This window comes from Paralichthys olivaceus, chromosome 20 (assembly GCF_024713975.1).
Source record: "Paralichthys olivaceus isolate ysfri-2021 chromosome 20, ASM2471397v2, whole genome shotgun sequence".
Taxonomy (NCBI): Eukaryota; Metazoa; Chordata; class Actinopteri; order Pleuronectiformes; family Paralichthyidae; genus Paralichthys; species Paralichthys olivaceus.
In genome coordinates, this window is record NC_091112.1 from 4,671,828 (window position 1) to 4,699,229 (window position 27,402).

Sequence of the window (27,402 nt, forward strand, 5' to 3'; positions counted from 1 at the left end):
GAGCAACATCCTTTACAAGCAACAAAGGATCCAATGACTGCATCTCTCTCTTGGTCCAAAACCTATCCTAGGATTCATTGCGCTGAAGAAATTTATTGGCAAATTTAACAAGTTAGTTTTACGGCTGGCTAGAGGCAGTAAGTAAGTAGCAAGCAATGTAATGGTAAGGGCAAGACAAACTGGTCACGCAAATAGGAACTCGTCCTTAAACCAGACACTCTCACTTCGGTTCAGCCTTCACGGTCTACTCAGTTTGCTAAATGCCACGCCTTCGTAGACCAAGGAGAGCGATTCCTTCGAAGGATTTGCGACTGACTTCTTCAGTCGAATGCTCTTTACTGGATTTAAGGTTTGACTGGTCAAAGAGGACGGAGGCGATAACCCGCAGGAGCAGTATGTCCTCGTCTTTCCTAACAGCATCGCAGTCTCACAGCTGTAATTCACCGCTGAGAGCTCAGCTGAGCACTTCCTAGGATCAGAGGTTTTAGTGCTCAAAGATACTTAGGAGGTAAATCATGTCTGAATGTTGTGAAACGGCAACAATGCACTGAGTTTGTGGCGGTTTTGTGTGGGCTCAGTCTCCATCTCCTTTATTATCGCTCCACTCTTTAAAAGCACTGAGTCATGTCAGAAAAATGTAATTTGGGTCTTGGGGTTTTAAGGCTTAATGGTGCTTTTAACATTAGGCAGGGAAGCATGAACTAATTATGCAACAATTTTGCTCAGTTTGGTTGATCCAGTGGGGAATTTCAACAATTATAATTCCTTGAACCAGGTTAGGAGCTCTGGCTGCTCTTAGGCGACGGTTGCTGAGTTTGTTTCGAACATTTAGCAAATCACGTGATCGCTGCTGCATAAACAACTCATCTGGAAGGGAGGGGGAGCGTAATGACTATTACCAACACAATCTAATGATGACAGAAGAGGTTTTCCAGGGCTGTGTTAGCAAAACAAAAGCATGGAGCAGGTTTGAGATTAAAACACAATTCTTACTGTTGTCTAAGAAAATTCATATGGCAATGAAGGCTTTTTGTGATCTAAACAGGAGGACTGAACTAACCTCCCCTCGCCTCGTAACACACAAGTTAATCATGTTTTCAAAGAACAGAATTACACTGTGTCCAATTTCCCGTCCACTTTCACGTAGGCCGCTGTATTTTAATAGACTGGATAAAGAATAGAAAGAACAAAATGGCGCGGTGAACTCATAAGATTGGTCTCTTTACAATTTTATCTTTTTAAAGTTTTGTAAGCCTATTCACTGAGGTTTAAACAGATTTCACCCATGTCACATCCAATTAAATTTCATGATTGCACTGATTTGTTTTAATAACCTCATATTTTCTTGAGAGACTGAATCACATTTTCATAAGCAGTAATGGGATTATTAAGAATTATTTATCAAGGCAAATTTAATATTTTTACATTCGGTTGGCACACAACACTGTGTTTTATCCAAAAGGATTAACGCTCCCTGATAAGATATGTTCTGCTTGCTTACACAGAGAATAATTTTCAATAATTATTTCTTTCAATAATATTCTCAAAGATTAGCAGCAAATAAAATCAAAACATTCGGCTCCACATCGTCCAGCTGTCCCACTTTTTCTGACATGATTTAAGTGTAACTCTATACAGGCCACAGCGTTGAATGCTGGGAAGTTCTGAACTGACACTTGGCTCTCATATCATTTGCTGCAAACTTACAAACCACAAGATATTAAATCTTTAGTTTTTACTAAATTAATCATCTTTGTGCTTGTCTTCATCTTCGAGAAGAAACTGCAAATCAAAACGAGCAAGACTAAGATTCTAAACGAATGCTAGCAGCATGCTCAATGCTAAGGTAGCTGCAAAATGCTAAGGTGAACAATGTTATGAATAAGTTCTTATAATGTGTGTTCTTACATTTGCTAATTAGCAGGATACAAGTAAATACGTCTGTGAATTATTATGTATTCATGTAAACCATACATTTCAAGCTCAAGGGGGTTTTAGAGGAAAGTCATCATTTTGGTTCAAACACTTTGGAAGAGCTGGAAACTGGAAGAGCTAATCTATCCTGTGTGGACTATAAATATCTTTAACAAAGTAAATGGCAAACCAATAGTTGGAGAGAAGGTTCATTAAAACCCCAAAAAGTAAGGAAACACTAAAATCATTGGGCTTTAGTCTTTGGATACCCATAATGTTCCAAACCAAATTATACGGCCATCAATCTAGTAATTGTTGAAGTATTTCCGGACCAAGTTACTTCCAAACAGCAGGACAGTTGGTGGGATAATGCACGTTACAGAACTGATGCAATTTAGAAATATAACCGACCACGCACACGACAAACCCAATTTAGGAAAAGCACAAGCTGTTCACTTAATTGCTGACTTTCTTGATTAAATGCTGGCTGATAGTGAACGCTGATGTGCCCCCTCCCTTCCTCTTGATAGGATTTGGAAATCGTTCAGTTTCATACCATGTGCAAACACCTCTCACTGCTTCTCATCTTTCTCAGCTTAGCCTGTGACGTGATATTACCATTTCGTTTAAACGCAGCCTGCTCATTGGAGGTCCACAGGGGGAAGTTTTGCTTTTGATTAGGCCGAGCGTGATGGAGACATTTCTTACCATTAAATACTAATTAGATCCGAAGCTGCGGGGAGTAAAAGTCATGTGGATTTGTGCTCAGAGCCCACGGGAACGCTCTGTTTTCTGGGGATGGAATAGTTATCTCAGTGATGGTTTGAATTGTGGTTTTATTATATAGTGTTAAAGCCCTGTAACAAAGTTCCACTATAGATCAATGAAGACAGGGAAAGATGAGTTTTAATGTTGAAAGTTTCATTATTAACTTTATAATAAATCCCATATTTCAATGGGAACGTTGGTTAAGTTACAACAGACTGATCCCATCTTTCTTTTTTTCTTTTATATTGTTTGATTATATATTCATCACAGAGAGGGGGGGGGGGGACTTTTAAACCATTGAACTCTGCCAGACCTTTTTTCAAAGATCAGGGTTTGCACAGATGTCTTTGTACTCATAATCATTGCAATGCTGTTTGATGAAAGCCTCATATCTCCAAATAAATCATCTTTCCAGGGCGTTAAAACCAGAGGCCTAAGAAGACGGATGTGTCTTTGATCAACAATCTGGATGGAGAAAAATCGAAGGCTGTTGTAGCATAGAAGCCAAACTAAATATTTGTTAATGCTGAAAGTATTTTTTAATTACTTATGTGTAGTGATGTGGCCAACTGTCGTCACGACAGCCGTCAGTGACAGCTGGGCTGGGGAGAAGTCGTCACATTAATCAGCTGGTGATGGATGCGCTGCTGCCTGTCTGATGTTAGGAGCCACTTCCTGTGAGGCGAGGACGGGTTTAGTAATGAAAGAATTGACCGATTATTAACAGTCAGCGGTGAGTCACTCCTGACTGGTAATAATCTGACCACTTCCTCCTGTAGCTGAAAATAACACATGGACCTCCCGAGCCTCGGGGGTGCTGTTCTCTGGAGGTCTTCCATATTGCCGGCATTTGAATCATTTTAGAATCAGATTAGAACCATCGCTTTAGAAGTGGTGTTTGTATCTATGGAGAATACTTCTATTCTTTATTCTTGCATTTTTTATTTATTCTGGGTGGATGCTCCAAATAGTTCAAAATTAGACTGTTTCTTTATGTAGTATGTTTTTATCTCCCTCTCCTCCCTCATCAGAGGAGCTTGATCTACCAATCAGCTTGCTTCTGCATAACACACAGTTGAGAGGATTGATGAGATGTTTGCCCTTTGTTACTTTACCTATACCACCTTTCTTTGTGCATCTCTATCGCTCACCTTTTGTTTTCAGCGAGGTCTCTCTTTTACTTCAAAAATAATAGTTCAGGAGTTGGAAATTGTGGCTTTGCTCATTTGATGCTGTGGTATGAATTACAACACGCTTGACGCAGACTGGCCTTGAGCAAACAAACTATTTGACAGATCCTGAGATGTTTACACAAAATATGACGAAAATCATGATATATTGAAGAAACATTCAAAAATGGAGAGAGGCTAATTTGCTACGATAAGAGACAGATGTAGCAGAGAGAATGCAGCTCTTCAAGCTGCAACAAGCAAATATTTCATTTTATATAATCCTCCTTTGTGGTGTTAGAGATTCATTGAAGTCAAATTTTATTAGATAACAAACAAAACTGCCTGGATGACTTTAAAACTCTGTTTTGGCCCAAGGCTGCAAGAAGATCTACTGAAGCTCTGTGAAGCTACATTCTTACCTGGAGCCACTGAAACACATGTTATCAATAATATATGTTAACAGCAGGTACTGGACTTCTAATAAGTGTACCCCGACAACTGTATACTCTAAAATACTACTGATGTGACAGCCAAAGCAAACATCCTTGTACTGATGCACAAATTGCCTCCTGGATATTCAGCTATATCACACTCTCATTGGATTTTGTCAACGGTTGTACACCCTTCCATCACAGCCTCCATCATGGCTACTGCTGCATTTTTATCGTTTGTGACGAGCTGGGACTGTCTCTTTGTAAATCCGTCTGACTGATGTCCATGCCTTTGTCCAATCAGAGCAAAATAACACTTGCTTTTTCCTTTGATTCACCATGTTCTCAGGAGGATGCTCTGTATGTGCAGCTAATGATCAGCTGTGCCGCCTCCTGAAGGTTTCCGCGGCGTGGTGTACAGTAACATGTCATCATGACGCTGACTGGAGCTGATATCTGTGATCAAACATATCAGCAGCATCAAAAATACATTATCATGTCAAGCTGGTTGCAAAATCAAATCAAAAACAGGTTATTAGATTAGTCTGAATTTGAGAGAATTTTAAAGACGGTGTTAAAATGTTCATGCTGTACTTCTTCGGATTAAATTTAATGTCAAACGCTCAAAATCTTAAATCGTGAGATTGACTTTTTGGGGACGCTGTGTTTTTTTCCTTCTTTTTCATGTGACAGCTAATAAGTTATGTGAAACATCACCCCGCCACGACAGGCTTCAAACATTGTGAAGCTTTTGCCTCTGTTTCTATTCTGATTCTTCACTCAAGCCTGTGCACAACTTTTCATCCGTCTATGACTCATCCATTCACGCTGCAAAGAAGAAGAACAGGACAAAAATCACAGACCGAGCTTGAGCAGCAACAAAAGAAGATTGATTCGAGGAAAAGACATTCCCCATTCGACTCAACAGACGTGTCTCTGTGTTGCCTGCTTGGATGCTCTTTCTCCCTTTGTGTCCCTTTGTCTCTTCCTCGCTCTTCTTCACTTTCACTTTGCCTCCCTACCTGCTGTTTTTAATGGCTGAGTGGAGGCAAGGGAAGAAAGAGAGAGTGAGTGAGACAGACAGGGAAGAAAAGAGGGATGAAGAGGATGGGGACGAAGAGGGAGAGAAAGAGAGAGAGAAAGGAGGGAAGAGGGCTCCTGTCTCCAGGCAAGGCTTTAATGAAGAGGCTTTGAAGTTTGCAGTGATTGAGCAGCGCCCGTGTCCTCTTCAAAAGGGACCAACATCTCTCTGAAGACATTCCGTCGTTTCATCTCCCTTCCCGTTCTCCGTCGCTCCCTCTTGATTTGCCTCCCTTTGTCTCTGTCAATTCCACGTGAGATCTTCACCTCCTCTCCACCCCCGCCTTTCACCAAACCCCCACTTCACCCCCTGACTGTGATCAGGACATGGATCATGTCTCTACTTAACTAACCGTGGTGGTCCCATCCCATCAGGACTTTGAAGCCCATGACTACAGGACGGGAATGGGATGTATGGAATGAAGAAGAAGAACAATGTGTGTGTGTGTGTGTGTGTGTGTGTGTGTGTGTGTGTGTGTGTGTGTGTGTGTGTGTGTGTGCATTGTCAATCGTGATTGAATCTGTGTTTCGCCGCGTTCTCCAAAGGTACAAGTCCCACAGTACACGTATCCAACGCACACTTTCAGAAACGCACACGTTCAGGAGGAGATAGAGATTCCCTCTCCCATCATCCCCAGGCACTGACACCGTGCTGTTATCTCAACAAAGTTATCCATCAATCCCAAACCTCCTACGCTCTTCCTCTTCTTCTTCCTTCAGGTCATCCTCCTCGCTCGCCTCCTCCTCCTTTGCAGTGGCTCTCCATTTACCCCTCCCCTAGCGAACTGATCCATACCCCACTCTGGTGTGCTCCTGCCATATACAGACTCCTGCCTGAAGCAATCTATTAAGGCCTTGTGTTATCACAAGGAATGTATTCTGTGCTGAACTGAGGGGAAGTGAACGTAAGATTGCAACTATTATTTTGATATTTCCACAAGCAGCCATGCACTCAAAAGACCATAATAACATTTTATTTTGCATGTTTCAGCCCAAGCAATATAAAGTATATAGCTGACTTACAGCGTGCTTGTGAGTTTGTAATTCAGGGAAGGCTTATTCTTGTTTCACCATCACAGTGGGCTTGTGTGCAAAGCAAGATCTCTTAGAGTTCAGTGTTTTGAACCTATCGGCCAACGACAATGGCCAAACTCTTGTGGCTCGATCGGATTTAATGACAGGTCCAAAATTCTTGGATGGTATCAAAGCAGCATACACATTTTGACAGTGGTTTCAATTCTACTCTGTGTACAGAGACCGATATTCCTACCAAAGAGTTTGTTAACAATGCGAGTTTGAAACATATTAAAAAAAAATTGGCTTTCCAATTATCTTATGATGTTCGTTTGGCCTCAGAAACATGTAAACATGATTCTAAGAAAGCTCCACAGGGAATTTCACATCAAAGTGTGAGTGGAAACCCACAGTTCTGCCATATGCAACTTTAAACACCATGTCTTGTTATGAATATTTTACAGCAGATTAAAGACAGAACGTTTTTTTGTTGATGATATCATGTTGAACTGTCCATGCAGAGTCATGTGTGCTGTTGTGTTTGTCGGGGCCGTGGCTGGAATGCGTGAATTTTAACTCTGGATTTCATGGGGCGGACAGGAGGCCAGAGAAGGTCAGTCAGCCACTGGCAGAGCTTAGTCTGTGTGATTACAGCACCCTTCTCACCCAGGTCCTGTTTTTGCGGCGTGGACAGCGAGAGATTAATGGTTTGAAAGGAAATATCAGCGCAGCGCTACGGTTCGAGCTTTTACCTCTCTGCCTCTGCCTGCTTGATCGAACGCCCTCACCCTTTCCTCCCCTCTCTTACTCAAAACCCTGCATGCACTTGTCTTTATGTGAGAAGGAGATCATTGAGGGACATCTTATTCACACATGCCCTCGACCTTGCTACTCAATGTGAGGCTAATCCTGCTATTTCACATGGAATTTTGCACAAATAAAAGATTGTATTTGACCGTGGCGCTTAGTGTGATGGATAAAAAAAACCACCATATTGATGCACTTTTCTCTTGACAATCTATTTTATGGAATAATGACCCCCACTGTGAGGTGTTTTTATGGGAGAGCTGTAATTTGTGTGAATGGTTTTTCATCACAGATCATGAGAGACCGGGTCAGTGGATAAATTGTAAAACCAGTGCACAGAGAGAAAAGAGCTGGAGCAAACATTATGAGGATGCAAAATATTCTTTAAAGGCCTCCTCTGTTTCTGCTCCCTCTCCTCTCTGTCAGCTGCTCACCCAAGCTTGTCGGAGGTTTTCAGTCCCGCTGTGCAGCCTCATGCCTGGAGAACAACTTTGATTGTGAAACCATAAATGATTCACTGAGTCATATTTTTAGGCTGGAGCCATTTTGAATGATGTTTTTATCAAGTGAGCTGTTCAGTATGTGTGCATATTCGATTTGGCATGAAGATGTCAACCAGTGAGATTTTATCTTTGGGGCTTTTGAAATATTGATTCTCCTGCCTTGGTTTGTGGTTTTCTGGTTCTTTTGAAAGAAGAGAACTTTAAAATGTGGAATTTGGACGAGAGGAAATATTGTTGCGTGTTAAACGCCGGCCTATGTTCATTTGTTGTTGTGCAGTCGTTGTGCTGCTCTCCGGGGAGGGTGGATGTTTGGCGCTGGCTGACAGTACGGGTAATTTAATTTGTGCATCATTGCTGCATGTGCAAGCACCGAAAATTGTTTGCAATATCAATTTAATTTCACTGGCTACACAGGCAGTTAACCAGCCGGGGGGGGGGGCCTAGTTGCCTTGTTAGCTGCAGTACCAACTGTGAAAACTTTATATGTTCCCCTGTTACTTTGCAAATGATGGTGAACGTGTTTTCATGTGACAGTGTGTAAGAGTTTGCAGAAGCTGCCTCAACAGATTAACAACAGTAATTAGGCTAAGTAGTTTCCATCAAGTAGAAGCTAGTTAGCCTAGCTCTATCTTTTTACATACAAGATGACAGTTTGATATGTACATTTTGTGGGCTACAAGGTTTACAGTAACATCTCCAGACTCCGACCCTCACTTTCAGAGTCTGTGAACACAACGCTCGTCCATGCCTTCATCACCTCCTACTTGGACTACTGTCCTTAAATATGTCCTCCTCCCTCAAAAAGTGTCCTTGGATCCCTTATAAGACTATACAAATGTAAGCTATTATTATGATTATTACTATTAATAAAGTTAACTATGGAGTCTGACGATGAGTCTCTTAGCTACTTCTTGTCCCCCTCTTGTCCCCCTGTCCCAGATGTTGTATTTTGTCGGCTACACAGGATATGATCTAGAGAAAAGTGAACTATTGAAGTTGACAGTGAATATCTTTCTTATCCATCCTCCTGCAACAGATTTGATCTATGCTTTAATTTTCCATGTATTTATTTCTACATTTTTACAAGTTGGACAAATGTTTCTCCGCTTCTATAGGACTCTATTTTTATTTTCACTAACAGCTAAGAAATGGACATTACATAGGACTCATTGACAAAGGTAAGACACCTTGAAAAATACATTATCTCCACACAAAAGGACCCTATGATTGAACTGTTGTTTGTTTTCCCATTCTCTGCTTCCAGTGTGTGGGCACCAGGACTATGGACCACACGAAGTCAGATGTCAAAGAGAACGCTCCCGACATGTGAAGACCTGTGAGACACAGCGAAGCCGTCCAGTCCTGTTTTCAGGGTGAATAGACGCCGGAGTGAGGACAGAAAGGCTCACAATCCAGAAGGGGGAGGTTAAGCTTCGCACAGACTCACACAGAAGGCAGGTGTTACATTTGACATCAGGGGAAACGTGAAACAGTCTTTTAAAAGACACTTTGCAGCAGAGTCTCTGTGTCAAAGGGTTCATGTTGCAGTTTGAGACATGATTTGTGCAGGAGCGAAGAGCAGTGAAGGTTTTAGACTTTCTGTGCCACGATTCTATCGCTACTGTCTCATAAATATCTTTTACACGTACTTGTCTCTAAAAATGTGTTTTTGTTTACCGCACAATTTCAGCAAAAATGATTTCAAAGTGCCGTGAAAGACCCAACACAATAGATACACTAAAGATTCCAGCTTGATTTCCTTCATGAGTCAAATCATACGTTTGAGAAAAATGTAAACTTTGCTCCAAGCAAACATATTGAAAGTCTTACAAAGCTGTGATGGTTCCTGTAGCTTTTATAAATGTGCTGACGTCCTGTTTTAAAACTCCTGATTTATCCTTGTGAATCTTAGTGTTGGACTGATTTTTTTAGAATTTATAGACTTGGTGGAGTTTAATTGGATAATTTGGACTTTTGTTTTTCATACTTGGATAGTTTGATTTGTTTTGTCTTTACAGATGTTGGCCTTGTTATTTCCTTGTGTTTGGTTTTGGATTTGCATTAATATCTCAGTTCTTTGCACTTGGACTTGATTAGTTCCTGTTTTACTTTGTTGCTTCTTTTCTTGAGTGTCTTTCTCTCACTCTACTTCCTGTCTTTGTCTAGTTTCCCTCCACTTTGATTATTTTTCACCTGTGTTCAATTAGCTCTACCCCCCCACCCCCTTGTGTATTTACTCTCAGTTCTCCTCAGTGCTTCTTGGTTTGTCAGTCAGTTCAGTTTGCACTTGTAGTTCCTGTTAGCTCATGGCTGATTAGTGTTTCCTGTCCTTTTTAACACCTGAGTTTTTTCATGTTTTGGATTCCTGAGTCCTCTGCACAGAGCTGCCACCAAGGTCTGTAATCAGCTGCACCTGCTTTGACTGCGTTAGGGTTCGAATTTTGTCCAAACGTTGACAAGTCGCATTCATTCGATAGAGCTTCTTATTTCTCTTCAGGCTGTTGTGATCATTTTGCCTGTATAGTCGATGTCGTGTCATGATGTGCATTAGCCGCTCTGAAGCTCAGAACAAAAGTACAAACATAAGAAAATCAACAAAAACACAAACCGTATTGTAAAAACAAGACATTTTCAATCGCTCCTTCTCAAGACGCTCTTAGACGAGGGGGACACAGCCAGTCATGATTCTGTAATTATTTTGTAAGAGTGCCTGAAGTTCAAATCCCTTTCGGTTATCTCTGAAGCTGAAGACGGTTTGTTAGATGGATTTTTACGATCATCTTAAAGTCGTAAGATGCTTTAGGGAGATGGGGCCCCCTGTTCCAGAGAAGAAGAGAGACAGAAAAGATGAGACAACACTCAGGAAAATCATCTGAAGTTGCACACATTCTGTTAGACACAGGCCACGCACACACTCACAGGCTGTTTTCCTGTTTTGACTCGATGCTTTGCGATGCACTTTTCACCTCCCAAACATCATGAAAAAGAAATATTTCCACTTCTCCCACACAACTGAGACGTCTGATAATCCAGAGAGCCGAGGACGGTCTTTGAGTTTCTCTTCTCATTGGATTGTATTAGTCCTGTTTCAGGAAAAATGATTTTTGATGAGCAGCAGTCGTTTTATGCAGTGACACATTTCATAAATCAGATGACTGGGGGTTGACTGTGCTGCCAGAGTCTCTATCTCGCTTGTTATTCCGACATGTCACAGAGTTCACACAATCTTTATGACATTTTTCTGTGTTTTCAGGTACAGAGCTTCTCTATTTATGATAATGGATTTCTGAGTTCCCTGGTTCACTTTTTACCCGACGCTGGTGGTAACGACTGACTGTAAATCACATCTGAACTGTGGGAAAGAGTGGGTGTTAAGAGTGCAAATAATCTTTTATTTCCCCACTTCAGTGGAAATATGAATACATTTTTCTTTCATTTCAGCAGAACATCAGATAATCTTCTATTGCTCTGCCTCCCACCACCCCCCCCCCCCGCGCGTTCGTCCTCTCACTTAGAGGTAAAATCACGGCAGAATAACAGAGACTGATCTATATTAGGATGCCGAGTTGTTCAGAAATGTCAGAAAAGATCAACGCTGCAGAGACTTCCATATTCTTGTGATGTCGGCCTGTTATTGGTGGAAAATTGCGCTGCAAAGTTCACGATATAAGAAGCAAACAAATCTGAGAATCTTAGATTGTTCTCAGAGCAGGTGAATCACAACATTAGTCGTGTTATGTGCGCTCTGTTTGGGGAAACACCACCACTGATGGATAAAAATAAAAAGCCAATGTGTCTCATTAGGCCGCGATACGATGTTCTCTACAAATACAGAATGTCGACTGACGTATTTACCACGATCCATCAAGAGCAGAAGTCTCACCAACATTCACTTTGCTAGCTGTCTGCCTGTAAAGCTGTTTTCAGACATGTCCTGCTGGGAGCGCCAGTTTTCCTTTCGCACATGCACGACACAGCGGGAGGTTTTCTGCACAGACACGTTCGCAACTTGCAACAAATCCTCTGTATTATTCAGGCGAGAGGTGGAGCGGCAGACAGGAAGTGATGTATTAACTCCGCTGCGTCATCAGGAGATATTTGTTTTCCTCATGTTTTCCTCCAAAAGTTCACATCATGATCTGAACATCATAAACCACTCATGTGACTCCACTTGTTTCCGTCTCTCTAGCAGCCAAAGAAATCTGTTTCTGCAGGACTAAGTTTAGTTTCATTACAGTTCTTGCTGATCTAGAAAGTCTGACTTGCTAACAGGTGAAGCTCGGGGCGATAAATGAAGTGTTTTCCAGTGTCTGAGACAAAGGATTTCTGTTGTGCTGATTTCACACCTCACGCGGCGTCTGAGCTGCACCTTTCTGTTTATTCCCTCACAATGTTGCGTTCAAACCTGCTCGTCGCAGATTACAGTTTGCTTTTAGTCATGAATTGCTTAAGTGGTTATGTTTGGACCTTGATTCCACCCTGCGGCACCAAATCACCACTCTCACCCCCACCGCCCTCACACCCATCTAACTATACCCTTAGAGAAAATTGCATTTCTTGCAAAAAGGCACTTAGAGAAAACCACACCCTTGTAAAGTTCTAGTGGTTGCATGTGACTGCTTATAAAAACAGACAGTGGCCTATTAGCACTAAATTAGGCATTTACAGTGTTAGGGGCGTTACGAAAAAGTGAAGTTTATAGTGAGATAAAGTCTGTAATAGAAGATCGAGCTGTTTGTACTGAAATTATCTTTGTTTTCACTTTTCTCTCTCCATCACATTCCCTGTGGTTTTTCAATGATTGATGGTCCTCCCTGTCTGCGATCTGTCTATGTATTTAAAAGTGTGTTGGGGTGAATCCACAGGTACAATATTACTTATTGGTGTCATTATGTTGCTGACAAAGCTTCTTATTATTTATCATCATTATCACATTGCAAAAATCGTATGTTTATCTCTCAAGCGGAGACCGAAGCGTCAACATTGATGGAAATGGAACTGATTCATCTTCTTCTTCTTGACATTTGTGATTTTACTACAACTGTGCAATCTGTGCACTTTAATGTCAAATGTGCAATCCTGTTACACGATATATATATTTTTTTATTGCCACTTTACTGGTCTCTGTTCTCTCTGTTGCTGAAACGCTGCAAATGTCTGCTCTTGACAACCTGTTGGATGCATTGCAATGGAATCTGAGCGTGACCTGTATGAACCCTGACTTTGCTCGTTGTGCTACAAGGTCAAATTGTTAGTTTGTGAAATATTTAGATGTTTTTGACTGACGACATCCAGTGTTATTCAGAAAACATAAGGATGCTAATGTGCTAAACTATGATTTCAACTTTATAGTTTCATGGTCATTCTGGCAGTGGGGGTTCTTGGGTCAGAATGAATAAACTCTGAACTCCACATATTCATTATTCATATTCATTGTTTCTTCTCTTGCTACGGAAAACTCTGATCTCTCAAACAAACACAACCTTCAACCTGTTTTTCTTTCTGAAGAGGCCCCCCTCTATGTTTGCAAACCACTAACTGTGCTTCTGAAACTTCCATCCAGCATTAATGCACCAGCAAACCAGCAGGATTATGTAGTTTTCTTCTTTTTTTCTTTTTTGTTTTACAAATCAGAAGTATAGAGTGCATATTTATCATTTGACGCAATCTCTTTGTTGATAGTTATACCTGCTCTCAGCTTTTCTTTTCCAGACTTATGAATTCAGACCAACTATCTGAGGCTTCCTGCTGAGAACCCGGCCTCACATTTACAGACACAAGTTGAGGAGCACGGTTCTATTGTTACCGGAGTGGGTGAACTGCCCAGGAAGCAGAAAGGCTCCTTTGTTTCTCCTCTAGACAAAAGAGGTGGGTGCGCCATCACTTGAAACACTCCTTGTCTAGACTGCACTGCCAAAAGACCCTAATAAAGCTCTCAGGTTTTGTATTACACCCAATCAACATACCGTGAGGGTGCACTTCAGACTCACTTGTTAGGGAGCGGAGGATATAGGATGAGTGTGTGTTTCTGTTTCTAATTTTAAAAGGGAGATTCTTCTCCAACGAATCCTCTTTCATCTGAGTTGTGCGTCAGTGCTTCCTGCAAAGAGTGAGATCACTATCTGAGGGAAGGTGCTGTCAGGTCTGTGCATGCAGTGCGCCTGCTATATGGCGAATTCTGCAGCTGCGTTCACTGGAGGAGAAGTGTGATATTGGTTTGTGGAGGAGGAGGAGGTGCCAGACTGTAACACTACTGATCTATCTGTGCACATAAAGTACTTCTGTGCTTCCAAATCGGGTAATAGAAAAGACTTTGAGCGTGTATTTGAGAATCGTTGGCGTTCATGAGTGATTTAGAAAGACACACTTAGCTTTGTGTGTTTGACAGATTTGTGACTTGCTTAATGTCACACAGACGTTTTCCAAAGAGGACAGATGTGATCGCATTTTGAATCAAATGGAAAAGGAAATGAAGTCTGACATCAGCAACGATCTGTTATTTTTAGACTTCAAACTGGATATCTTTAAAGTACCGTCTTCTTTTTACTTGACTCCTTTCAGTTGATTTGACTTTTTGCAGTTCTACAAGAATTCCTCTGTCTTCTCAGTCAAGAAAACACGAGTTGAGCGAGTTTAAATCTGCAGGTCGTCTGTGTGCAGGTGTCTAAGATAATCGAGTTTTATAATCTCTAATGGATCTATGTGTATGTCTGTTCCTTTATCTTGATCGCAGCAGTTTGCAAACAACAACACTGCCCTGAACGATACTGAAGTGTTAAAAGTCAGGTTTTTCATTGTCAGCCCCTGAAATTCAAAGAGCAAGTGTTTCACATGTTTTTAACAATGACCAAAGTGAAGCCGAGACTAATCACTGCTCACAGCTGCTTAAGTTACGATGAACTATAAACTGTACATTTGGGATTCAGAGAGAGGAGCAAGGTTCTTTAGTTCAGAGTCAGAAATGTAAGTTTGAGCTAGAGGAGTAAATCAGGTCAACCGAGGGAAGTAGATGCAACAAAAGAACTTCATCATTCACGTCCCAACATAACTTTATCATTAAAAACTTCAAACTGTTAGTGTCTCATGCGGTAGCAGAGATGCACACTTGTTGCCAAAAGGCTGCAGGCGGAGGTGTCGTGCTGACGGAGCGCACAGGAAAGACGTTGCACCACTTTTTCTTCCTGTGAGGAAATAGATTATTCATCATTTGCAAAATCCTGTTGAAATCCATATGCTAAAGTTCAGCAAGAAAACATTTTAGAAATAAAATAGGATTGAAAATAAACTAAAGAAAGCTGCACTTTTTTGTTTGCTCTGTGTCCTCTCCACTTACACGGAGGAGGCAGGTTTATAACAGATACTGCAGCCTGCCACTAGAGGGCAATTAAGACACTTTAGCTTCACTTTGGGGTCATGTGGTCCATGTCTATGGTTCAGAGTTTATTACCAAATATTACAGCCGTCCATCGCCCACCCTCTCGTTCCCCCGTCATTTGGACACTGGTGTTTTATATACCTATCAACAAAATCTTTAATTTGCCTCAGATTGAGTTATTCCCTCTTTAGAATTTTTATAATCACATCTCAACGCTAACCTCGACCTGCCGCAGCTGAGAGCACAGCGCTTATTATTAAATTAGTTTGAAATGGTGAAGCAGGGCTAAGACGGAGCATGTGTGCTCAGACATTTTAACTGGATAAATACAGGTTACAGGGACTTTTTCCTTTCCTGTCAGCACGCTGCCAATCCATTCCAGCTTTAACCACCAGTGGCTTTCTCATTTTTGTTTTTCACTACTGTATCTTAAATGTCTAGTGCTTGTATTCTGCATGCTTCAGGGTATTTCTGCACAGGACAGTTGTAGTTAAATGAAGATTGTGCGTAACGAACATTATCCAAAATGATTCCAATAATGTTTAAACCCAGATAATCCCCAATTTTATTCAATTTAGCAGGACATCCATTTGGTCGCCCATAACTTCATGGTATTAGATTTACCTGTGGCTTCGCCTTCTGGAGCAAACGATGCATGGTAAAGGAAAAACACACCGTTGATGTTACCTCATCCCTGAACATGATTTGCACCTGAGTCAGGTCAGGTAGAATTCTATCGGCAATGGTGGTGAAGACATCTCCCATGATCCCACGCTGCTCTATGACATCATCAAACCATAGTTTTTTTTGTTATTGTTTTGATTGAGAGACCCCTAGTGGCTGAAGTTACTGGAGCAACTTCACTCTGCTGATTTTATTTCTGCGGCTATTTAGCCTCAGAAACGACAGTTGACAGCATCTGTCTTGTAAAAGATGGATAGAAAAAAAGAAAAGTGCTCATGCGGACGTCTGGAAGAGATGGACTTTAAGTAAAAAAAAAGCAGCTGAAGCAAAGCATCATGGTCGCTCGGCGGGTTAAGGAGCAAAACGTGTATCTGTGATGTTAAATTCATTAAAAAGTAAAGTCAGCTGGAGCCAAGAATAAATCACCTCCCATGAGACGGACTCGATGCTGCCAGAAAGAAGTGACGGGTGCAGCGTCACTCAGAAAAATCTTTCTGACTCGCTTGTGATTCATTTTCTGTTTATTTAAAGTCCGATGACGTCATTGTTGTAAGAAAGTGAACGTATTAACGTGGAGGAGGGAACATTTGTGACATGGCTGATTCTTTACTTATTTAAACAGCGGGTCACTGATGCACTGGAGGAGTCAAAGCATCATGTAACTTCTGTGCTTACACGAAGATGGAGAGATGTACTTGGTAGTACCAGGATGCAGCTGACACACACACACACACACACACACACACACACAGTCTGCACTCAACCAATAAGACAAAAGTAAAAACTCACACGCACAACCTCTGGTAACCTCTGGCCATGCAGCTCGATTCCGCCCACACACGCACCGTTACGCAGCAGCAGGCATGATCAGAGCAGGAAGTATGTGGCCGAGCCCAGCTGTGCACGGCGAGCCGGCCAGCGGATGTGGCGTATCAGACTCTCTGCCTGCTAAATGAGAACTAAATGAAAGGCTCTCAGATGGTGTCAGAGTTGCGTAAGCGAGGCACCGAGCGAGGTCCCAGGATAAGCTGATTACGTGGCGGACTCATATTCATTTCCACATCCCTGAAAGAGCCGAGCGACGTGGCTTAGCTCTGCTCTCACACTCAATCTGCTCCTCTGTTCATACGTCTGCTTCTTTTTCTTCTCACTGTGCCGTTTGTGTGCAACGAGATTATAAAACGTTCACCACAGGTACAGTGCACACACGTGGTTGTGCATATGTTCACAAACATGAACACAACACTTCACATGGCTCTGCCTGATGTAACGTACGCACCGGGGGCTTTGCAGCTGTGAAGGTGAAAGCGACAGGACAGCTGGTGATGTTATCCAGTTGTCAGCGTTGTGTCCTGCGTGTCACCGAGTGCATGCATGTGTGGTTAGGTTAACGGCCGCCGTGCTGTCAGGAGGTCACAGGTCACAGGAGAAGCGGTAGCAGTCAGGGAAGGTGTCAGAGCTCAAGGTGACTCGGTAGCGGTTGTTTTTCTCCGTTGAGAGAGAGGGAGGAGGAAGAAGGGGCTGATGGGAAGTAAGGCCCCGACTGGAAATGATCTTCAACAGGTGGCAACACTTTGTCAGTCCTTTCCTCTCATTATAGGATGTGTGTGTGTGTGTGTGTCTATGTGTAACACAGGCTCTGTTATTGTACAGCTAATCCGTGGCTAAAGCCGCAGCATGTAAACGGAACAACTGGGCTCACCATGTGACACAATCACAGGGCCGAGGAAACACCAGCGCTTCCTGGTTTTTCTTTTAAATGACACCAGAGAGTTCAGGAACACAAAGGGACAATTGTCTTCATCTGGTTTCAACACATGAGAACCACAGAAAATGTCCTCATATGTGCAGCGTCCAGTGCAGAAGAGCAAACGCATATTTCATGCATCCGCTGTGGGAATCAAACAGCTTCAGCGTTAACATAATGACGCACTTAACTTTAAGATGAGATGTAGTTTTATTGATATGAGTATTTGATCCAGTGGCACAAAATACATTTAGTAGTAGAATATAAGTACAATCAAGGCCCAAAAATCTACTTTCACCCTCACAATGTTAAAGAAAGTGGATTACCGTCGTTTTAGGTAGTTGTTATCACACTAATGTATTTTCAAATGTTATTTTTTCTGCAGTAAATTTAAATTAATCTGTTATTTAATGCTATAAAAACACAGCTTGGACCGACTCCTGATCAATCGACTGTCTTAGTATCGGCAGGTCTTCGGTACAGCAGCTCCAGGCCACGATCGTTATGCCACAGACTCCGGCATTTATTTTATTTAATACTGTTCTATTCACTCCATTACATTCACTTGACAGCTGTGTTGCTCTACATATTAATAATTCAAATGGAAAAGCCACATCTGAGTGAGGCCGTACGTGTTTGCTGCTCGTTACCTGTGAGCTTTTTATCAGAGCGGTGACCAGAGTCACAGTAACTGTCCTTTACCACAAGACTCACATTCACCCCCCAACCTCCTCCGTCTATTATCACTGCCCCCGGCCTAGTTCTGTGCCATCTGTGTCCATAGCAACTGGACAAAATACTTATTATAGGACCTGGGCTCAGCTGGCAAGTGGTTTACAATCACTTTTGTCATATCCTCTTCCAAACAGGTCAGCGGAACAGGAGGAAGTCGCAGGAGGTCAGAGGTCGACAGGTCCATATAGAGAAACTTTTCTTCTGACCTATTTCAGAAGGTCCTGATGCATGATGGTAAAATAACATAGCAGGATGCCAACTGGTTAGCTGCATGGTATGCGATTGAGTTTCATGTCTAAAAACTACACAGAAAAGCAGCATTCTTGCTTTGTGGTGTGCTCTGTTTGAACCACGTCAACTGAGTGACACTTCAAACATCTTCACAGAGAGAGAGGAGGAGGAGGAGGAGGAGGAGGAGGAGAGCAGCTGCAGGGCAACGATTCAGAGATAACATTTGCAGATCATCAAGTTCCTCCCCTTCACCTCCTCCGTCCTCTGAAGCACATCTGTGTGGAGGACGTTAACAATGGACAACATTAAGAGTCCCCACCATCTCTGCTCTCTTATCTCAACATGCTCCCTCGTCTCCTCCTTCGCGCTGCTGTGACGACACTTTCTTCTCCTTTTCCCCTCCATCCTCCAAATCCCACCACCACCTCTGTATCGCCGCTCTCACCCCCTCGACCCTTAATAATCACCACAGTTGCCCCGCACCAAGAGGCCATTGCCACAGGGGACACATTGCATCCTGAGCCAATCCTCGCTCACAATAGTTTAATCGAATCGACATGTTTTCCTTTTGTCAAAAGACGCAACCAGCTACGCCAAAACATGTGCAGGCAATCTGGAGACCGACAAACACAGATAAACAAATAATCCATAACAATATTCATTTTAGTCTGTAACTTAAACAGTCAAATGAAGTGAAACAGCTCGTGTAGCCTGATGCGTGTATACTGAATGTACTTCAACAGTCCCTTTGATGAAAACTGCAGCTTTCCCTATAAATCTACTTAACTCAATAGTTTTTTTGTGAGCTGTAGATGCACTGGATCTGAAGCTAACTGCTCACAGACGCTGGTCGGGGTCTGTCACGCAGCAGCAGGCTTTTTAAAAACACGACCAATGTGTTCGCTCTGTCCCGTCAGAACAATTAAAATCAGCCAATCAGGACGCTTGTAGCTTCATTACAGGAACGCAGGATTACATGTATCAGCGTCAAAACTGTAATGAGGCAAATCCTCCCTTTATAATGAGCACATTAAATCACCACCCCGTCTTTCCTCGCTCTGTGATAAACCTGTGGAAGAAACCAGTGGACCAACGCACACACACACACACACACACACACACACACACACACACACACCACCTGCTGGAACTTGTACATTTCATATAATTCACAAACCTCCCTCCAAATATTTTTCCTGAGGTTGGACTGAATTAATGCAGCAGGGAAACGAGCCTATAAAAATCCTGCCCGTAGGGTTAACTACCACTTCATCTTTAATGGTGACTCAGTGTTTGTGGCTGCAGGTTGTGTAAAAGTTGTGTCCCCACCCAAACGTTATTATAATATTTTAAAAGGCAATTGTACATTTACAACATATTTCTGTATCTATACTCAAAAACTGTTTATGTGACTAAAATAAAAACCTTGTCACAATAGCCGCTGCGCCGTCTCCATGACAACTGAGCAAACGCAATTAGTCGATGAAGGTCACAAAAGAGCTTAAAATTAAAAAAAAAAACCTGCAGCTTCTGTTAACCTTGTGCTCACTGTTTGATTATGAAATTATATCACATAATAACATATGTTTGAAAATAATTAATTATAAAATCTTACAATGAATAAATTAGAAATAATGATTTAATTTGTATAATTATTTATTTTCATTATTTGATATTATCTTTTTGTTCATTACAGTATCTCACCAGCAGTAACTCCACTCACGACTCCTGTCATCAGGTCAGGGATCAAATATCCTGTTGCTCTTATTTAATTAAACATATATATATTTATGTGACGTCAGTACAAGGAAATGTTAAGTCACAGAAATGAATTATGAGATGGAAAAAAAACAGGCCGACACAAACAGCAAAGGTGAAATTGAAAACTTTTAACATTTTCTTACGTTTATTTTGTAGTTACATTTAATTTAGTATTTAGATAAAAATGAATTATTAACCCTCGAACATAATTATCTTTTATCTGATCTTGTGTTTCATTTACATTTAATTTTTACCAGCATGGCAGGTTTAGAATTAATTAGACAGACTTAATAAATAATCCACACGCAGATAATTTCTCTCTTATTCTCGTCTTTGCACCCCGATGCTGTGCGGAGGTGGGTGTTCTGTAATAAACAAAGCATTAAGTTTCCCCTCTAGTTACCCGGCGCGTCATTAACAGAAGTATATCCAATTTACACCATCCTCTCAAATGCCTGTGGAAATTAGGCTTTTACAAACTTACAGCCGAACAATGAAACACATTCTCATCGCTTAAGTGCAGAGCTGAAGAGGAAACACACAAACAAGCTGCTGATTTCTGTTCATCACGTTAAGTTAAACTGACGTTAGAACGAGGCTTCGCAACAAAACGATGGAATCTCCAACTATTACTGTGCAGAGCGTTTTATTTCCAACTCTGACAGAATGAGGAGGCATTAAATCACTCCTCCAAACAGCAGGTTTGTTCAGTGCGAGTAAACAGAGCCGCGTTTTGAGCCAGTTCCTCGACTCTAGTGAGAACGGGAGGAATGCATTTACTACATTAGGCCCAACTGGCTCACAAAGGCCATACCCTTGAACACGGCCATGGAGAATCCTGTTTCCCATTAGTGCTGTTGTTGTCTCAGGGTCTATTCTGCTGCTCCCATGACAACCTCTCAACCGGTTTATGGCTGCAATCAAGAAGACTACTGCATTTTTGTCCCCACTGATAAATCTGATTCTGTGTCATGCACAAGGAGTTTGGAGCAAACTAACAAGCCGGCGCCGTTAGGTTAGAAGTAGCAGAGCGCTAACTGGATAATGAGAAAACATTAAATCTGTAAGTCCCTCAATGGCATGGCCGCTAATGATCCTGCAGTTTACAGCAGAGTTAAATATGAATGTTCTGCGTGCAGGCAAGTGCTGTGTCCACGGAATAAAAGACAAGGTGCACTCTCGACGGGTCGTCAGTCCATCACTGTGCTAACAAAGGATTGCCCACATTCACACCATTTCCAGTCTCCATGTCTTTGGACTGTGGGAGGAAATCCGAGCTCAGACACGGGGTGAGCAAAGCGAGGCCCTGGTCGACCATGAGGTTCAAACCCAGAGCCTTCTGGGAGGCGTCCGTGCTAACCCCTGCTACTCCGCTCCATTAGCAATAATTCACAGGAGATGATTTTTGCGTTTTGAAATTTGAGCATAAAAAAAAGAGCTCTCATATATTGAGTGCTTGTTAAAACATGTTATATCTCACAGCTTCACATCAAAGCCGGTCCTGTACGGTCCCGCTGTGTCAGAGCGGCGTCACCCTGAATGTTCCTCACAGGGGTCGAGGTATCACGGATCTGGAGATGAAAGACGAGTTTAAAATGCTGTTGACTCGGGCGCTGTCAGATAAATTGGGGCGACACCTCTCCGGACCCACCAGACGCTACCTGCCTTGTTTCGGGAGAGGCCTCTCTCCTCCGCAATCCTCCCGATGATTCATGTAGTTAAACCATCTCCTTCGCTCTCTGTCATCCATCTGTGCTTTTTTTATCTCAACCTCTCTCCTTTAATCAGCTGTCGAGGTGATTATTTTCGAGTAAGTGATTGCCTGTAATGTGAGAGGCCAGAGCCCTCAGTGAAAACCATTGCTCTTCTCCTGCCGCTATCACCGGCTAGGTGTGAGTGATGGACTCCATATGCCCGAGCGAGCCCCTATTCCTGCATGCCATCATCACCATGTGTCAAGTGCACACCTGGTATGTGTGTGGTTGTATGTGTGTGAATACAGGTAGGTGTGTATGTGTGGTTGTCAGGGTTGTGTTTAGATACGTGTGCACGCTGGCGTCGGGCCAAATCGTGAGTCTCTCTCTCCCTCTCTCTCTCTCGCTCTCTCTCTCAGGGCTTCAGACATCACAGCCCTCTGACTCCCACGGCCACGGTTTTGTTCTGTCAGATGTTCCCAACAAGTAGCGCCCGAGTGGCAGACTCCGCACCGACACTTTAGAACACAACAGACGTGAGCGGTGAAAAGAGTGCAGAGATATGGGCTCATAATTTCCCAGCCTTTGTTTTCAATTTCCATCAATGTGCAGACTCTTTATTCAGTGTGTGGCCAATCATTTACAAACCTTTTACATAAACACACACACACACACACACACACACACACACACACACACACACTGCAGCACATTCACGTACACTTATGCAGGCGTTTGATAAAACTGGGTCGTGTGTGTTTGACTTGTAAAACCCCAGAGTGTGCGCTTGGTTGAGGGCCAATGAGTGGAGGGCTATGGGATCAATCAGTGCACAGAATGGCATCTACAGCTAATGAGCAGACACACACACACACACACACACACACACACACACACACACACACACACACACACAGAAATGTGAAACTTAAGACAGCGCTCACCACCACACCCTGAGAATGTGCAGCGCTGCGCTCCCTGCCAGAGACCACATTTAATGAGGCTGCATGGGACGGCTACATGAAGAGAGTCGACCTACGGACAACACAAACACACACACACACACACTACATCACTACATAAACACTTATTCTCCTATAGAAGCGATACAGCAGGTGGGTGCAAAACCATGTAAATAAGAATATCTGGCTGCACACATGCTTTTTATTCACTGGAAAACTATATTGTGCTGTAAAATATCGTGCTCCGCATAGTTAATGCACGATGTGAAAGTGGAGATGTTGTTTCAGACGGAAGGAAGCTGGTCACTCATAGAGTTCGCTTTAAAGGGCTGGTTCACCCAAAAGAATTGGATCTATAGAAGAAACAGGTCGAAGTGTGTATCTTTTTGCTTTTTTCTACACTAGCTGTGTCTCACATCAAGACTACAAAGTAATTCTTGTCAATCTGTTGTATGTTAACACTGGGAATGTTTGCTATGATGAATATTCTATTCTGGATTTTATGGTGAGCCAAAGCAGCTAATATGGGAGAAATATGGTCCCATTTTCTGGCTCCTGTCAGCATTCTGGATCAAATGGAGAAAGATTATTGGGTTTATCGATTTGTTTTTTTGAGAACAGATATCTGTGCAGGTGCTTTTCACATTCGTATCATCTGGTGGAAGAGTATAGGAGCTTCAGAAGGAGCTGCACTGGGTCGGCCTGCACCAGCTACAGGGTTGTGTCAATATTAATTATATATCAATTATTACACCAATCATTATTACTAAAGGAGGAAGATGAATAACTAACAAAAAAAACAATCCATGAATTTTTCGTGTGTGTGTGTGTGTGTGGTGCGACCTTCTCATGTGAGAAATGTCCAGAGCGGCTGACTCCGACATTCGTTTTCTCACATCGTCCACAAAATGACTTCAGTGCTCAACTTCGGTGCGTCTGACGGCAGCTTTAACAGCATGTGCACTTTGGAGCGGCTCGACTGAATTTAAGGGAACTGGTGGATCTCAGTGGAAGATTGCTCTCTCTCTCAAACTGTTTGTCCACAGTGTCAGCAACTCTTCTCTTCTCCCAGCATCTTCACCTTCTTGTTCTTCCCTCTAACTCACCTGTTGTTCATTCCTGTCAAAACTTCTTTTTTTCTTGTGAAATTACGACTTCATTGCTTTTGTCTCATGAAAATTACGAGTTTATTCTCGTAACTTTACAACCCACATGGCAAAACACGGTATAATACATTTCCAGTCTCAACTGCTTCTTCCCCACAGGATTTTCTAAGAGTGCTCGGCTCCAGGCAGCCACGGAAAAAACCAAACCCGATCTATAAATTAACTTGCAGGTCCTGTGGCCAGCTGAGTGCAGGGGGGGGGGGTGAAGGTACTGATTTGTGCCGTTAAGCCTCAGGACCGGCAGACTCTATCTCTGTATTTTTCTTCACCACATCATTCTCTCATTTCCTTGTACTTTTTGTCATATTATTTTTCTCCTCCCTGCGTGTTTCATATTGTGGCTCTTGGATCTCGGCTGCTGCTATTGTGGTGCATACAATAGATTGCTCTTGCTGATATTTATCACGCCGTGGTCTCGCTCTGTCTGTGCTGCTGTCTCTTCATCGCCCTGACGAATGGGCAGTCCACTGTAACCCAATCCCCAGCTCCTCCCCGCATACCTGAATAATAACATGCATGTGGTGGAAACGCAGACAGGTCGCCAGGGCTGTGACCCGCTGTCTGTCCGAGGTCGTGACCTCTCCGTGACTTCAACTTAGGATCTAAACTTAACTCGTGGTGGCGCCTTGGGGGGAAAAAAGAGATGTTAGTGGGTCAACTTCGGCACATCTTCAGATGATGAAGACGAGTTTCAGTCAGATGAGGTATTTTTAGATAAAACGCCCCAAAATAACTTGCAACATGGAAGTTGGACGTGACGTGAGTTTAAAAAAGTGTGTTCCACTCTTTGAAGGAAATAAAAAACACTTTATCATCGCAAAGAAATGATGTCATCCCGAGGCCGAGTGATCTTTCATCATTTTATATCATTGTGTTGACAAAGATGTCTTCACCTCACTCACCCTCCAACAACCCCGTCTTTAAAGACCGCCTAATGACTCACTAACGTCCATTAGTTCTTCCTGTGCTGTGACTAATGATGACCCAGGATTCCCAGTGTCTCCATGGCTCCAGCCAGGTTGAACTCTGACCTCTGTGACATCACGGTTGACAGTGTGTCGGAACCAGCTGCCGGTGGAGGTTTCTGGTTGTGTTTTGTTGTTGTGGGGGGGGGGACAGGACGTATCACTGAGCCTGTGTGTTGTGTTCTGTATCAGTCCCACGGGCAATCGACCAAAACATTAAAACAGCAAGAAGATGATAAACCACTCATCTGTCGGTTTATCCAGAGTAACACTTTTACCATTTTTAATTTGATTTATTTCTTATCATAAATATGAATTAGCGAGCATTAACCAGTGAAACAGGTAATAAAACCATTAAGTCTGTTTATTTTGCTGTACATATTTTGTTTTAAGGTGTATATACGGAGAAGTTCGGCTCTGGTTCATGATCTAAGTCTTCATGTCACGCGCGTATAATGTGAACTTACAGGCCCTCCACATTTCCCTAATCACGGTTCACGGTAACCTGAATCCCAAGCCGGCCATCATCTCTTCCTAGAACCGCACCGACCGGACTCCCACTCCTCTCGCCGCCTGTTTCTCTGTATCCTTCCGTCAGCGTTTTCACTGGAATACTCATTGAAGTAATCGTCCACAACTGTCAAATTCAATTGATTCAATTTACAAGGACTTATTGGAGCGCATAATAAAAACGATGAAAATCATCATCATTACCAGTTTTGTGCTCAACATTTATTATTTCTTACCCGGCTATTTAATAACCATGACGGTTTTATTACCTTCCCTGCACTGTAATAGGCCTCTCATTGTTGAGCACTCATGTGGCCTTGGGCTAGCGGGGATGGTGGGCTGGTTTAAAGATGGATGTGACCGACGTGCGCTGTTATACAATTTCCTAATGTGCGTCTGTGACATCGCCGCCGCAGCCCGGAGCAGCGCTGCATGTTCTCGGCCTCAGTTTGCACCTACAGGTGAGAACGGGCATCACCCGGAGACAACATTCTTTTACGTTCATACATTCATTTCGCCACCGGAGAACGGCAGTCGAGACATAACATTTAATAGCATCATCAAAAAATAACAGGATTGTAATTTATTGTCAAAGTCTCCCTCATGATGTAAAGTCTTGGTCTAGAAGTCACATTCTCATACGAGTCAAGTGCTTTGAGCAGTTTTCTATCCTTGGAATCAATCAGCAGAGGAACATCAGGCTTCATGCTAACTGAACGTCTTGTTGTCCTTGACGAACAGCGAGACGTTCGGGTGTTGCCTGAGAGAACAATCGATCTGTGGCCTTTTTTTTCTTCTGCTAAATTGTGCAGCGGCGCGAAGGCTCAGCACAGAGCAGACGATTTGCTCTCAATAAAACACACTCACCACCGTGTCCTCGCTGCAACTGTCTCCTTTTCGCTGTCTGAGACACGTTAGAACCACAGTTGCAATCAACTTATGGCTAAAAATCTTTTTTTATTGTTCCCCAGTTCGATTCTTGATTTTCCATTTTACTCTGAATCATATTTCTACACTAAACACGTGTTTCATGGAAACGCAATACACGCTAGAGACGGCTGAATTTGAAACTGTGTAGTCCAGGCAGTAAAGTTCTCTGTGTATAACAGAAATACCAGATGCAGCCAAGTGTGCAGTCCGTGCCTCACGCAATGTCAAGCGTCGGAGCACGCTACCTTCCCACGAGACATCGGACAGTGCGTGTGAGGTCGCACGAGTGTCGGTGTGCGTGCTCCTTTTTTTTTTTTAGCTTAAGTAAAAAAACACAAAGAGGCACTTGTGTGGCGGATTCTAAAGTCTGAAGCACCGGTGCAGCTTAGAAGAACAAACCTGACTTGACTTCCTGTCTTTGCTGACGTTATGAAACTTGGGAGAAATTCCACAACAAATTAATGAGGCCTGTGCATTTGTGCTGTGTGTATAGAAATCACATCAGCAGACATTGGCTGTTTTATTGCTGACATTTTGACACGTCCTTTAAAAAAAATGTTGAGCTGATTTCTGCAGAATTACTCAACCGTGTTTCGGTATCACGACTTGACGTCAAAATATCAGTCATTAGCAGAGCGGCATTATAATTACTTCAAGAAAATAGAGTTGAAGCTTAGAAATAAGTTATTTAATCCGACCTGCAGGTAAAATCTGGAAACTGCGGAGCATCTCACTCAGATATCTGCATTCACACATGCACCTCCTCCAGAGAAAATACAGAGGAACTGCAGAGTTCAGTGCTCGTCTGATCAGCTTTAATGAGCTGCTCTACATTCTAAACTTGAAATCAATACCCTCTCCTTGCATGTGCTTTTGAAATTAGTTTGCATAGAACATCGTCATTGCTTTTTATATGCACTGTGTATTTTCCATGTTCAGATTTTCTTCTCTCC

The 27,402-nt window shown here is 42.5% G+C and overlaps 1 protein-coding gene across 1 annotated transcript in view; it reads left to right on the forward strand.

Annotated features, from left to right (window-relative positions):
- The first annotated feature begins 9,942 nt into the window (after positions 1–9,942).
- LOC109639992 (uncharacterized) overlaps positions 9,943–27,402 on the forward strand; it is a 44,103-nt gene continuing 26,643 nt past the window's right edge. Inside the window, exon 1 of the mRNA XM_069516777.1 lies at positions 9,943–10,084. The gene's annotated coding sequence lies outside the window, so the exon portion shown is untranslated. The remainder of the gene's footprint in view (positions 10,085–27,402) is intronic.